Source organism: Trachemys scripta, chromosome 10, assembly GCF_013100865.1.
Source record: "Trachemys scripta elegans isolate TJP31775 chromosome 10, CAS_Tse_1.0, whole genome shotgun sequence".
NCBI classification, from domain to species: Eukaryota; Metazoa; Chordata; order Testudines; family Emydidae; genus Trachemys; species Trachemys scripta.
The window spans coordinates 77,490,131-77,503,604 of NC_048307.1; the positions used below are offsets into that span (position 1 = coordinate 77,490,131).

The window sequence follows — 13,474 nt, forward strand, 5'->3', positions numbered from 1 at the left end:
TATTTACAATTAGAAAACAGTCTTGAATTAGCTATATGTCTGGTATGTCTTTTTTCCATCACTGGTAGGGTGATCAGATGTCCCAATTTTATAGGGACAGTCCCAATTTTTGGGTCTTTTTCTTATATAGGCTCCTATTACCCCTCACCCCCTGTCCCGATTTTTCACATTTGCTGTCTGGTCATCCTAATCACTAGTTTCTATGATTCAGTAATTCTTCTACCCATTGAGTGGTTACAGACCCAGCAATGGTGGTGCAAGCTTCTAGGCACCATCCTGAAACATGCCTCAACTTTTTTTTTTTTTTTTTTCCTCTTTCTTTCCTCCAGGGTCCATTTCTGGAGGTAGAAGTGTAGTTCAGTTTCCATGCATAGACTTACACAAAAGGGGCCAATTGTGGTGGTAATTATTGTGATATGGAAAACTGTTTCTATCCACCAACAGTCTGCTTACCAACAGTCCTCTTTGTATTGTGATCTGAGCCGAGTTCATAATACTGACCTTTGTAAAAGAATTTTCAGCGTGCATGAAGTGTGCATTGGCATCCCTTTTTTTATGCACACTTTGAGATAAGGTGAAAGCTTCCACTTAATCATCAAAAAGCCTTGTATAGATGCACCGTTAATCCTATTAATGTTTACTTAAAGGAAGAAAAGGATCATCTTTAAATATTCCTTGCTTAGCATTCCTTGTTTAGATGTCATTTGGTTCTAATATAGGCAATGCTATTGAATTTCCGAATGCAATTTGAAACATTCTCAGTTTTATATGCCACCCTTCATACTTTTTTGGCAGGTGGAGATTGTACCATTAATCCCCAGAATAACTGGTTGCACTATTCGCTTGCGATGTCATCTTTAAATCATTGCGAATAATATCTAAGAAGTAGAATAGGTACATTCCACTGGTCAAAAGTCCGATGCAGGTGTCATTTTTCTTGTAGCTATATTAAATCAGATCTTTTTTCCTGCCCTGCCATTCTTGCAGAATCCAATAATGTAATTACTGTATATGGGAGTTTGAATTTATTCATAATGACAGGCTGTTAATATATGAATTATCAGTTACATTTATCATCCAAAACTATTGATAAATTTCTATTTAAAAATTAACATTTAACCAACATTGTCATATTTACCAATTTATCTCTAATAGGAAGTAAGAAATTTTAGTTTTTTATTTTCTCTACCCCACTAAAGTTAATGATCTTTTTATGGAGTTTAAAAGGTTCTGCTCTTGTTGTCTTGATTATTTACAGTTCAAATCTTGGCAAGTATGACCTTGTAACTAAGTTTATATCCAGTAGTGCATCATTGAAAAGCTCATTATTCAAAGTGTTAATTGCAGAAGATCTATTTCAGGCATTGAAATAGTGCACTTGTCAGATATTAGAACGTACAGCACCTTGTTTAATGAATTTCAATGAGAGTTGAGCCAAACCTGCCTGTTACTTGGTTGCTGCTAAAAGAAACTTGTTTGAATTGTGGCTATTTCATTGATAGACATTGGTTCAGCCTTATTAGAAGAATAGCAAGATAAATAAACTAACTTGTTAATCATTGGCTTAACATGGTATTGTGAAACCTAGTGGAAAAACCAAAGTGTCTGCATTGTAGATCGAACTTTATTTAAAATCTATGCACAAGGGGGCTTTACTTAGAAAAGACTCAAATTGTTTAGACAAATCGTGTTTCCCAAATTAGTTTCTGAAAAGTTTGTGCTATTGCCTCTTTGTAATAGTTTTCATCTGGGAAATCTCAAAGTGCTTTACGAAGCTTAGTATTATCTCCATTTTATTGACAGGAAAGTTGAGGTTGTTAACTTGTTCCTATGGCTAATGAGTCAGTGGCCAAATTGGGAATAGGATTTGGCTATGAAAGGAAACTTTGTATTGAGATTTTTTTCTGGTAATCTGAGACTTGTGTGTATCGCTAAAAACAAAAAAACCCAACCCCGCAACCCTGAGTTTTAATGAGACTCTCTTCTTTCAGATCTTTTTAGTGAATTGCACTTCTTTATAAGTAGCAATTGATTAGTAGCTATTGGACGTCTAATATAGTGAATGCCAGTGAAAATGAGGTAGTATCAGAGGCTAAAATAGGGGAAGAACAAGATAAAAATTTCTTAGACCAGCTAGATGTCTTCAAGTCATCTGGGCCTGATGAAATAAATCCTAGAATACTCAAGGAGCTGACTGAAGAAGTATCTGAGCCATTAGCGATTATTTTCAAAAAGTCATGGAAGACAGGAGAGATTCCAGAGGACTGGAAAAGGGTAAATATAGTATCCATCTATAAAAAGGGAAATAAGGACAACCCGGGGAATTACAGATCAGTCAACTTAACTTCAGTACCCAGAAAAATAATGGAGCAAATAATTAATCAATTTGCAAACACTTAGAAGATAATAAGGTGATAAGTAACAGTCAGCATGGATTTGTCAAGAACAAATCGTGTCAGACCAACATAATAGCTTTCTTTGACAGGGTAATAAGCCTTCGGGAAGTGGTAGATGTGGTATATCTTGACTTTAATTGGACAAATTGGAGAAAGTCCAGAGAAGAGCAATAAAAAGGATTTAAAGGTCTAGAAAACATGACCTATAAGGGAAGATTGAAAAAGTTGGGTTTGTTTAGACTGGAGAAGAGAAGTCTGAGTGGGGACATAAGTTTTCAAGAACATAAAAGGTTGTTACAAGGAGGAGAATAGGACAAGAAGCAACCTATGATGACAGGAAAAGAAGCAAAGGGCTTACATTGCAGCAAGGACAGTTTAAATTGGACATTAGGAAAAACTTCCTAACTGTCAATGTGGTTAAGCATTGGAATAAATTGCCCAGGGAGGTGTTGGAATCTCCATCATTGCAGATTTTTAAGAGCAGGTTAGACAAACACCTGTCAGGGATGGTCTAGATAATACTTACCCCTGCCATGAGTGCAGGGGACTAGACTAGCTGACTTCTCAAGGTCCCTTCCTGTCCTTGGATTCTAAGATTTGATGCAGAATGGTTTAGGTATAAGGCTGTCCTGGGGATGAAAAAACATGTGGGTGAATTGATGGCATGGAGTGCTGTGATGAGATCCACTGATGCTCAAGAAATGTCCTATACTGAATTAACTGCGTTTTTTCACCTGTTAACTTGGAGTCTCCTGTTTTGTGGCCATTACATTCAGTCCCTGTGAATTTCTGTGTTACGTATTTTGTTGGATTGAATGATAAGTGTACTGTTAGGGTATGTCTACACATCAACTAGACACCCGTAGCTGGCTCATGCCAGTCAACGTGGGCTCCTGGGGTTAGGGCTGTGGGGTGGTTTCATTGCTGTATAGACTTAGGGCTTGGGCTGGAGTACAGGCTCTGGGATCCTGCAAGGTGGTAGGGCTCCAACCTGAACCCGGAAGTCAACACAGCAATGAAACAGCCCGAACCCTGCAAACCCAAGTCGGCTGGCACAGGCCAGCCGCAGGTTGTCTTTGCTGTGTAGACACGCTTACATTCACAATAAGGTATGTAAAAGGGCAAGTAACTTGGAGTTTCATACAGAATTCATTTGAGGATGCAAAATATGCCTGCACATTTTGCAGAAAGAAATTGTGCCTGCTCTGGGGAAAATGGAGGCCAGGCCTTCAGCCTGGCTGGAAAGTTATCCTATATTATTATTTTAGAATGGTCACTGAGCAAAGAATCAGAAGTTTATGCAAGGAGCAGATTTGCACAGCTATCTAGAAATTACAAGATAGGCACTTAGTACTGAAACGTCTGTAAGGACCTCTTTGGGTGTCTGAGGGTACATCTACACTACAGGGGGGAGTCGATTTAAGATACGCAAATTCAGCTACGTGAATAGCGTAGCTGAATTCGACGTATCGCAGCCGACTTACCCCGCTGTGAGGACGGCGGCAAAATCGACTTCTGCGGCTTTCTGTCGACGGCACTTACTCCCACCTCTGCTGGTGGAGTAAGAGCGTCGATTCGGGGATCGATTGTCGTGTCCCAACGGGACGCGATAAATCGATCCCCGAGAGGTCGATTTCTACCCGCCGATTCAGGCGGGTAGTGTAGACCTAGCCTAATTCATGGCAACCTGGATAAGTCATGTTTGATATGATAAACCTCTTTTTCTGATTACTTCTCTTATGGAAGACCATAGACCTCATAAAAGACTAAACCATTTTTTGTGAAGAAAATTTACTTTAATCAATGAAGGCCAAATGAGAGAAAACTAGACAGTTTGAGTGGCAGGTATTTCTCTCTGCAAGTCTGGCCCCTATCACCTTAGCATCTGAGTGCTGCACAATCTTCAATGTATTTATCCACATAACGCCCCTGTGAGATAAGAAAGTATTGGGATCAAATAAAATGTAATCCCAAATTAAAAACACAATGAGGACCAAAAAAGTGTCACCGGGCCTAAACAGTCAAGTAAAAGAAGCAGGTAGAGGCAAAAAGCCATCCTTTAAAAATTGGAAGTTAACTCCTACTGAGGAAAATAGAAAGGAACATAAACTCTGGCAAGTGAAGTGAAAAGTAGTCAAAAAAAAAAAATCTAAAGAACAACTAGCCAAAGACTCAAAAACTAACAGGAAAAAAATTAAGTGTATCAGAAGCAGGAAGTCTGCCAAACGATCAGTGGGGCCATTGGACCCATTGGATCGAGGTGCTCAAGAAGCACTCAAGGAAGTTAAGGCTGTTGCGGAGACGCTAAATGAATTCTTTGCATCAGTCTTCACTGCAGAGGATGTGAGGGACATTCTTAAACCTGAGCCATTCTTTTTAGGTGACAAATCAGAGGAACAGTCCCAGATTGAGGTGACAGTTTTGGAACAGATAGCTACATTAAAAAATAATAAATCAGGACCAAATGGGATTCACTCAAGAGTTCTGAAGTAACTCAAATGTGAAATTGCAGAGCTACTAACTGTGGTATGTACTAACTTCTGTACCAGATGACTAGAGGATAGGTAATGTGACACCAATTTTAAAAAAGGCTCCAGAAGTGATCCTGGCAATTATAGGCTGGGTAAGTCTAGCTTCAGTACCAGGCAAATTGGTTTAAATTATACACCTATACCTCTATATAACGCTGTCCTTGGGAGCCAAAAAATCTTCCAGCGTTATAGGTGAAACCGCGTTATATCGAACTTGCTTTGATCCACCAGTGCACAGCCCCCCCCCCCCCCCCCCGAGCACTGCTTTACCGTATTATATCGGATCGCGTTATATCTGGGTAGAGGTGTAGTAAAGCACAGAATTATCAGACATATAAATGTACATGATTTGCTGGAGAAGAGTCAATATGGCTTTTTAAAGAGAATTCATGCCTCACCAATCTATTAGAATTCTTTGAGGGGGTCAGCAAACGTGGACAGGGGTGATCCGGTAGATATAGTGTACTCGGATTTTCAGAAAGCCTTTGACAAGGTCCCTCTCCAAAGGCTCTTAAGGTAAGTAAGCAGTCATGGGGTAAGAGGGAAGATCCTCTCGGGATCAGTAGCTGGTTAAAAGAAAACAAAAAATAGGAATAAATAGTCAATTTTCAAAATGAGGAGAGGTAAATAATGGTGTCGTCCAGGGATCTGTACTGGGACCATTGCTGTTCAACATATTCATGAATGATCTGGAAAAAGGGGTAAACAATGAGGTGGGCAAAATTTGCAGATTATACAAAATTACTCAAGATAGTTAAGTCCAAAGCTGACTGCGAAGAGTTAAAAGGATTTCACAAAACTGCATGACTGGGCAACAAAATGACAGATAAAATTCAGTGTTGATAAATGCAAAGTAATGAACATTGGAAAACATAATACCAACCATGCATACAAAATGATGAGTCTAAATTAGCTGTTACCACTCAAGAAAGAGATCTTAGTCATTGTTATTTCTCTGAAAACATCTGATCAATATGTACTGGCTGTCAAAAAAGCTAACTGTTAGGAAAAGGAATACATACTAAGACAGAAAATATCATAATGCCACTATATAAATCCATGGTACACTCACAGCTTGAATACTGCAATATTTTAGAATTGGAAAAGGTACAGAAAAGGATAACAAAATGATTTAAGGGTATGGAACAGCTTCCATATGGAGAGAGAGAAAAACACTGGGATTTTTCAGCTTGGAAAAGATGAATAAAAAGGGATATGATAGAGGTCTATAAAATCATAACTGGTGTGGAGAAAGTGAATAAGGAAGTGTTATTTACATAACACAAAAACCAGGGGTCACCCAATGAAATTAACGGGTAGCAGGTTTAAAACAAACAAAAGGAAGTACTTCTTCACACAACTCACAGTTGACTTGTGAAACTTGTTGTCAGGGATGTTGTGAAGGCCAAAACTATAACCGGGTTCAAAAAAGAATTAGATAACTTCCTGGAGGATAGGTCCGTCAATGGCTATTAGCCAGATGGTCAGGGATGCAGCCCCATGCTGTGGGTGTCCATGGACTCTTCTTGCCAGAAGCTGGAAGTGAACAACAGGCTGGATCACTCGATGATTACCTGTTCTATTCATTCCCTCTGAAGCACCTGGCAATGGCCATTGTCAGAAGACAAGATACTGGGCTAGATGGACCATTGGTCTGACCCAGTATGACCATTCTTATGTTTCCCATGTCACATATAGGAAACTGAGCCGTGCCTTTCCCAGCGTCACTCAGAAAATCTATGGCAGAGTGGTTAATTAAATCTGGGTCTCCTGAGTGTAGGCCATAGCTCTAACCACTGGAACAGCTTTCCTTGCTACAATTTCAATCTCACATTTAGTATGAGAGCATTTCTTAGTTTAACTCTGAACTGGGGCACACAGTAGATTTCAGTGACTTACTTGAAGTCACACAGCAAGTCTGTGACTGAGCTGGGAGTTGAACTTACCCTATGCATTTAAACCATCATTCAATTTCTGATACATGTCAGTTAAAATGAACTATTTCATAAACAACCTCTCTGTAGATGCTCCATCTTTGGTTTTCCCATTAACTTTAATAACAATAATACGTGTGGAGCAGCTACTTAACAGGGATGTATTAGTGTCAATATTTATACATTTTCTTTCTTTATAAAAAATGCCCTTTTCTCCTGTACAATTGGGAAGAGGTCAGTTATCTAAGAGAAGCCGCTAATCTATAACAAGTATGTAAAAGCAGTACATCATATTATAATACTACTGTATTACACATCCCTCGGCCCGTGCTGCTTCCCACAGCCCCCATTGGCCTGGAATGGCGAACCACGGCCAGTTGTTTGTGGATCTCTCTTACATTGATGTATGTTTCATAACAAAAGTGCTTCAGGCTAATAGTTAAGTTGCATACAGTATCTACTATAAAACTGTCAGTATGCTTTACTTTTAGAAACAGAGGTTTGAATCCTGAGTGCAGTCTTTATTGTATCTCAGTGGAATTTGACAGCTAGCGTTAATCCTTGGAAAGCCAGAGATACAGGTTAAAATTTGCCAGATATTGGAAATGTTCCAGCTTTTAGAACAAGAAACTCTTTTGCTAGACAGTGGCATACAGCAGGGGTAATGATAAGCTTTCAAGCAGTATACCTTCCTGCATCTAAGATTGATGAATAGCTCTATCTACAGTGGAATATAAAGGATCATTGTACAAATAGCCAATCCTGGTATTTTATGACTTATTATTTTGGACCTGTTAATTTCTTTATAAAACACTGTATCCGTTAGTTAATCCTAGAGAGAACTTTTCTTCCACATACTGTAATATTGGATCAAAGAATGTAATCATTACCAAACTTCTTTGTATTTCATCACTTTACCTAGAATTATTTGATACCTTGATATTCTGGACAATATATGGTAAATAATTTACATACTAAAAACTTTTTTTTTACTATTACAGTACTGCTAGAAATTGAGAAAAAATTAAAATGTGGAAAATACATCTTTTATTTTAGAATACCGAGTTGAGTATTCAGGACTTGTTTAGTATATGTCGGGTCGGCAACGTTCGGCACCCTGGCGGGCCGGGCCAGTTTTATTTACCTGCTGACACGGCAGGTTCGGCCGATCACAGCCCCCACTGGCTGCGGTTCGCCATCCTGGGCCAATGGGGGCGGCGAGAAGCAGCGGCCAGCACATCCCTCAAGGTGCTTACCAAACGTTGTCGACCACTGGTATATGTTCTTGTCTGTCTGGTTGGGGGAAAGCATGTTTATTTTTAGATGTTGGTTGACAAGGGATCACAGACCTCATCTTTTGAGAAGTCAAGGTCTTCAATTGCAAGGGTGGTACGTAACTGTTGTGAAAGCAGTACTTTGGTTACTTATCTAGTTTATTTTATTGTGTTCTAATTTAATTTTTTGTATAAACACTGTTTATATATTTCAGTGAAGCTTCTAGTCTTGGCAGTCATACAGAAGTTGCAAAATTAAATGCATCATTCATTGTCCTGTAGGTTTACAAGCATTTGTGGCCTGCTTTTAGTTCTATTTAAAACACACATTTTTTGCTTAGGCCAGAATGTAACATTTTTGATTACTAACGTAGAAAAAAGATTTTCTTTCATTGAGTTATGGGGGTAATGTTGCCTGGTTAGTATACTAAACAGGTATTGTTATTAGGGTTGGTCCTGATTAACATCTTAATTATCTCAAAGGTGCGGTAAACAGGTTTTTTTAATGACAAATGCAATTAATCCTGTAGCTGGAGGAGTCATGAGCACCACTGTGGACAGAGAAGAAATATTATCAGACATAGAGCTATTAAAAAGCACAAAACTGTGGAAAGTAACATAATGAGGTTAATCAAGAAAAATGGAGCTATACAATAAAATCAAAAATAATTTTGAAGTACACTCATTCAATGAGAGAAATGTGACATTGTAGTACAGAAAGTGTTAGTGATAGTAGACAGTAAAATAGATATGCAATGCAATATGGTTGCAGGAATGCCAATGTAATTTTGAGTTGTGCAGACAGAAGCATCATGTTACTGAGCCAAGAGGAATTAATTTCTATCTCTCTTATTTGACCATGCACTTGGAGCCTCAATCTTTTGGCTGGAAACTTAGAAGGAAAATGAAAATAAAAATAGTACAGATTTATTGTAAGGACTAGATATAGTCCTAAAGTAATCTAGAAAATAGGATGTAATGTAGGGCAAGGCAGTGATGAGGTATGTGCAGGCAACCTTAATCCTGGAATTCTTAACTTCTGGATGATTGACTCTGCACCTTAACTTTCTTTTATCATAGCTGTCCATATGTAAAAATAAATCTCACAGGGAAAGTAGGGAAAGTCTCATCAAATGAAACATTAAAAATGGACTGGACAAAGCACTAAAAATGTGTGCCTCTGCGATTTGACAGGGTCCCAGTGTTCCTCTCCTCGCCATTCATTTGATTCATTATTGGGCTTGCATCCTCTAATTGTGGGGACTAGTCGTTGCTTTTCTCATTTTTGTGAACTTCAGAGATTTTGCTTTGGAAACAGCACAAGTGAATTTTTGTGTATCTGGAAAAGCTTCAGAGTGCAAGATTTAAAAAGAGGTTGTGGACACTGCAGATGTTCTAAATCTGCCAGCAACTGTGATGGGTAGTAACAGTGAGGATGTCACACATCTTTGGAAGAGGAGGGGGCCTGGAGTTGGGGCAAGGGTTTGTGAGGATAGAGTTTAAAGGGATGGTGGAAAGGTCTGAATGGGAGATGGAAGGAGATGATCCCAGAGCTCAGGTTGAGGGAATTGATGGTTCTAGGGACTAGATTCTAGGAATTACAAACCCACAGCCTCTGCATGTATGTTACTGATTAAAATCAGGTCAGTAGTTCCAGAACACAATTACATTTTTATAACCGTCAGTCCACTTCCTCCTGGATTGGTGTTCACATCATAAATATAACCATTGCAATTAATACTAATTGGCATTCTTGTAAATTTTAGCAACATAATCCAAGATTGAATAGGGAAACTAAATTATTTTTATGCCTAGTGAGAAACCCTCCAGATTAGAGTTTTGGCAAGTTGCAAGGCATGGAGTGAGCACTGATGCTATCCGTGTTGTGTATTTCTGGTAGGGGAATTGACCAAGGTGTTCTATCTAGCAAGTATCAAAAGCATTTTGCTTACAGTAAAATGTTGGAGAAAGGTTCAGCAAAATATTGGAACATTTGTACTGCTGTCTAAACATAACTTTTGAACGTTTTATGGTTAATCCATCATTAACATCCTCATATGGTGTTTCCTCATACCAGTCATTACACGAAAATCAACACACAACCATCAGTCATTTAGTTACATATTTTATTTTTACATGGTGGAACAAAGCCATTTTAAAACTTCTGAGTCACTCTGTTATCAGCATTTATCACAGCTTGCTGGGGCATTTGTACAATGTCTTTATTTGTAACACAATTAAGCTATTGTTTTCACTAAATTTTAATGTATATACAGGTTCCACACCTGCTATGGTTTCTTCTAAATACACATGGTGAATTTCTTATGACAAGAATCTTGTAGTTCTCTGATCTAATCAACTAATAAATGATCCAGAGTAACATCCAAGCTACAAACACATATTTATTGGAGCTCAACATAGTGGATTAGGAAACAACCATCAGAAAAGGTTTTCAGAAATCTTTGTCTGGGAACCAGCAAAGAAAATGAAAATACTACAGATTTATTGCAAGGACCAGATATACTCCTGAAATAATCCAGAAAATAGGAGTTAGTATTCTTTCCTTATGATGCTTAAACATTCCATTACAGAACATGAAATGAAATGTTTCCTTTCCCTCTAATAAGAATTTTTAATTGTGTGTACAAAAATACCAGTATAAGTAGTACTCTTTTGTTCTAGTTATCGTGAACTGCAAAAACTTTAAGATTTTATGTTTAGTATCATACACACATTCTGTGTGTGACCCCATCTCTATATGCTACCTAAAGATTATTTGGTGGTCTTTGATTTTTTTTCTTAACATGCTTTATTTTCAGGGATCTACACATTTCTCAGTCTTCGCGATCGTATCTAGGAAAGAATTTTGGGAGGATCACTTACTTACATTCAGTGTCGAAGTAATAACTTGTAGCATAGAAAATATGGAGGGTGGAGCCAGCACTTGTTTATGGAATTTTTCTTTCCTGCATACACACAGCTTGATTCCCAGTAGTCATGACCTTTGTGTTTTTTATTGAGCGAGAGCCTGTTATCATGTCTAACTTTGTAGCCTGTGAGAAAACTGAGGCTGGCCTGTCTCCCACAGGCCTCGCCTGGCCTTGTTAACAGATTACAGCATTCCACTTGTTAGTACCAGCCATACAGGAGAAACTTTTTTTACTATTATGCTACTGGATAGTGATAAAGTAGACAGTCTTTTTATGTCAGTTAGGTCCTCAAAGTGACAGTTCATGTTTTGGTGATAAAGAAACAGAGCTTTGGATATCAAACACAGACTTGGATTTATCTGTAATAGTGAACCATAACTTTAAGTTCTCTAACAATGACAGGAACACCATCTGGAGTGAAGGTTTCCAGAATCTTAAAGTGGAGATACTGAGGCATTTTACTTCCTCATGAGTCAAGGCAGGGTTAACCCCATTACTATCAGAATAAAAAATGACGATTGAAAAAAGGGTGAATGCATTCTTATATTAGGCTAAATATATGTACACTTTACATTAATAGTTTGTTTAATTTCTAAACTTCAGTGTTGGTGGACAGCACTGGTGGGTATGCATTTTGAGAGTTAAATTTTGAAGTTTCCACTTAAGCTGTACTGATTATTTGGGCATTCTGAGAGAGACACTTATGAGATTCCTAGATTTTAAGTGTAATTACTATAAAACATTTGGCAAAATAATTTTAAATATTATAAAAATCAAAACTCTCACAATATTTAAATAATATAGAGTATAAAATGTAGGCTAGAGTTCACACAGATATCCACTGTACATTTCTTGCAGGCTGTCTTTTTCTAATTTACTTACATATTTAATACTGCTTCACTATAACATGTTTTACTGCTGCTCCTAAAGGAGTGACTGGGCACAGTTTGTATATTCGGATCCATGTACAGACGTAACCTATTCAAATTCTATTTATAGATTATAAAGGTTAAATGTAATCCAGATTATACAGTGTTAACATTTTCCCTGCTGATACCAAAGTGTAGAGGACTGACAGCCTGAACTTGTTGAGAAGGGTTGGGAGGGATAACAGTCTCCGACCTTCAGAGTCCTAAACAGCAGGTCCTTGTATGGCTAAGTCCATGTAAGTGTCCACCTGATTGGTTAGACCAGCAGAGATCAATGCTGTGACAGGTGTTAGAAAAAGCTACACCTGTTTCCCCCCATATGCTGATTTAGTGATTAAATTTTTGTGGGAGTTCCAGACAGTGTGTGTGGGATACACAGCACATGCCAAGTAATTTGAGAAGGAATTATATCTCGCCAATGATGACCTGTGATCTTTGAGAATCTCATATTGCATAATTGAATTTTGTAAAGTATTGCCTTACCATTAGGAAGTGAAATTAAGCAATCGGTTGCTTACTAACAAAATACTAAGTAAAATTGTTTATTTTTAGTGGACATGCAATCGGTACACAATTTTCTAGCTTTATTGATAGCATAAGCTGAACATTTCTCTGAAGAAATTCAATTGCAGATAATTCTACAGTTTGCTTACCAAGCTGCTAATGTGGATCCTATCACCATTAGATCTGGGCACCTTATTCTGTTTGATCAAGAATTGATATATACTTTTATTAATCAGAAAAAAGATAACATTTAAAAAAAACCTAACAAATAATTGTACTGAGATTCTTCTTCTAAAAGTAGATTCACTGTCAATTGTTAAATGGAAATTCAAACGGTGACAGAACCAAATACCTTTCAGGTTGCTTAGGAAGCCTTGAGAATGCAGTTCCTCTATGGTACATGAAATGACAGGTAGCTCTGATTTTAATTCTGTGGGGTTGGGTTTTTATTTTTAAGACCAAGACAAGTTGGATAAAGATACGTTGTCTGTCCAAATGAAGATTCTCTCTGCACCACTGTTCTCTCTCACACTTCTGACATTTAAATGTTTATGATTACATTTCACTGACAAATTTTCTTTTAACAATAAGCTCTTCCTAGAGGTGGAGAACTTTGAGATTCTATTTAAAACAAACAAAAACATGAGCTTGCTTGCTATGTGGATTTTCTGAACATATAATACCAAGGAAAAATAAGCATTAAAGAATATGAATATACTTTTCAAGATCTTAAAGGCAAGAGACCTGACGTTCAAAAACCTGTCTTTTGGTAGCTGATTTCATAGCTGTGTAGTGGGGAGACATGTACATTAAGGGGATGTTGAAGCAGGTCCATATTTAGTAAACAGGAAAAGTCCCAACAAAGCAATCGCATTAAAATTAAGTCACCGCAGAAGATATGCACGTGAAAAAAGCTTACATTTGGAAAACTGCAGTGTCTTAGAAAGGGTTTGCAAAATAAAAACAGTTGCATTTT

General features: G+C 37.8%; 1 protein-coding gene across 10 annotated transcripts in view; it reads left to right on the forward strand.

The window, feature by feature from the left end:
- Positions 1–13,474, forward strand: part of MEF2A (myocyte enhancer factor 2A) — a 151,234-nt gene that overhangs the window by 91,937 nt on the left and 45,823 nt on the right. The window lies entirely within an intron of this gene.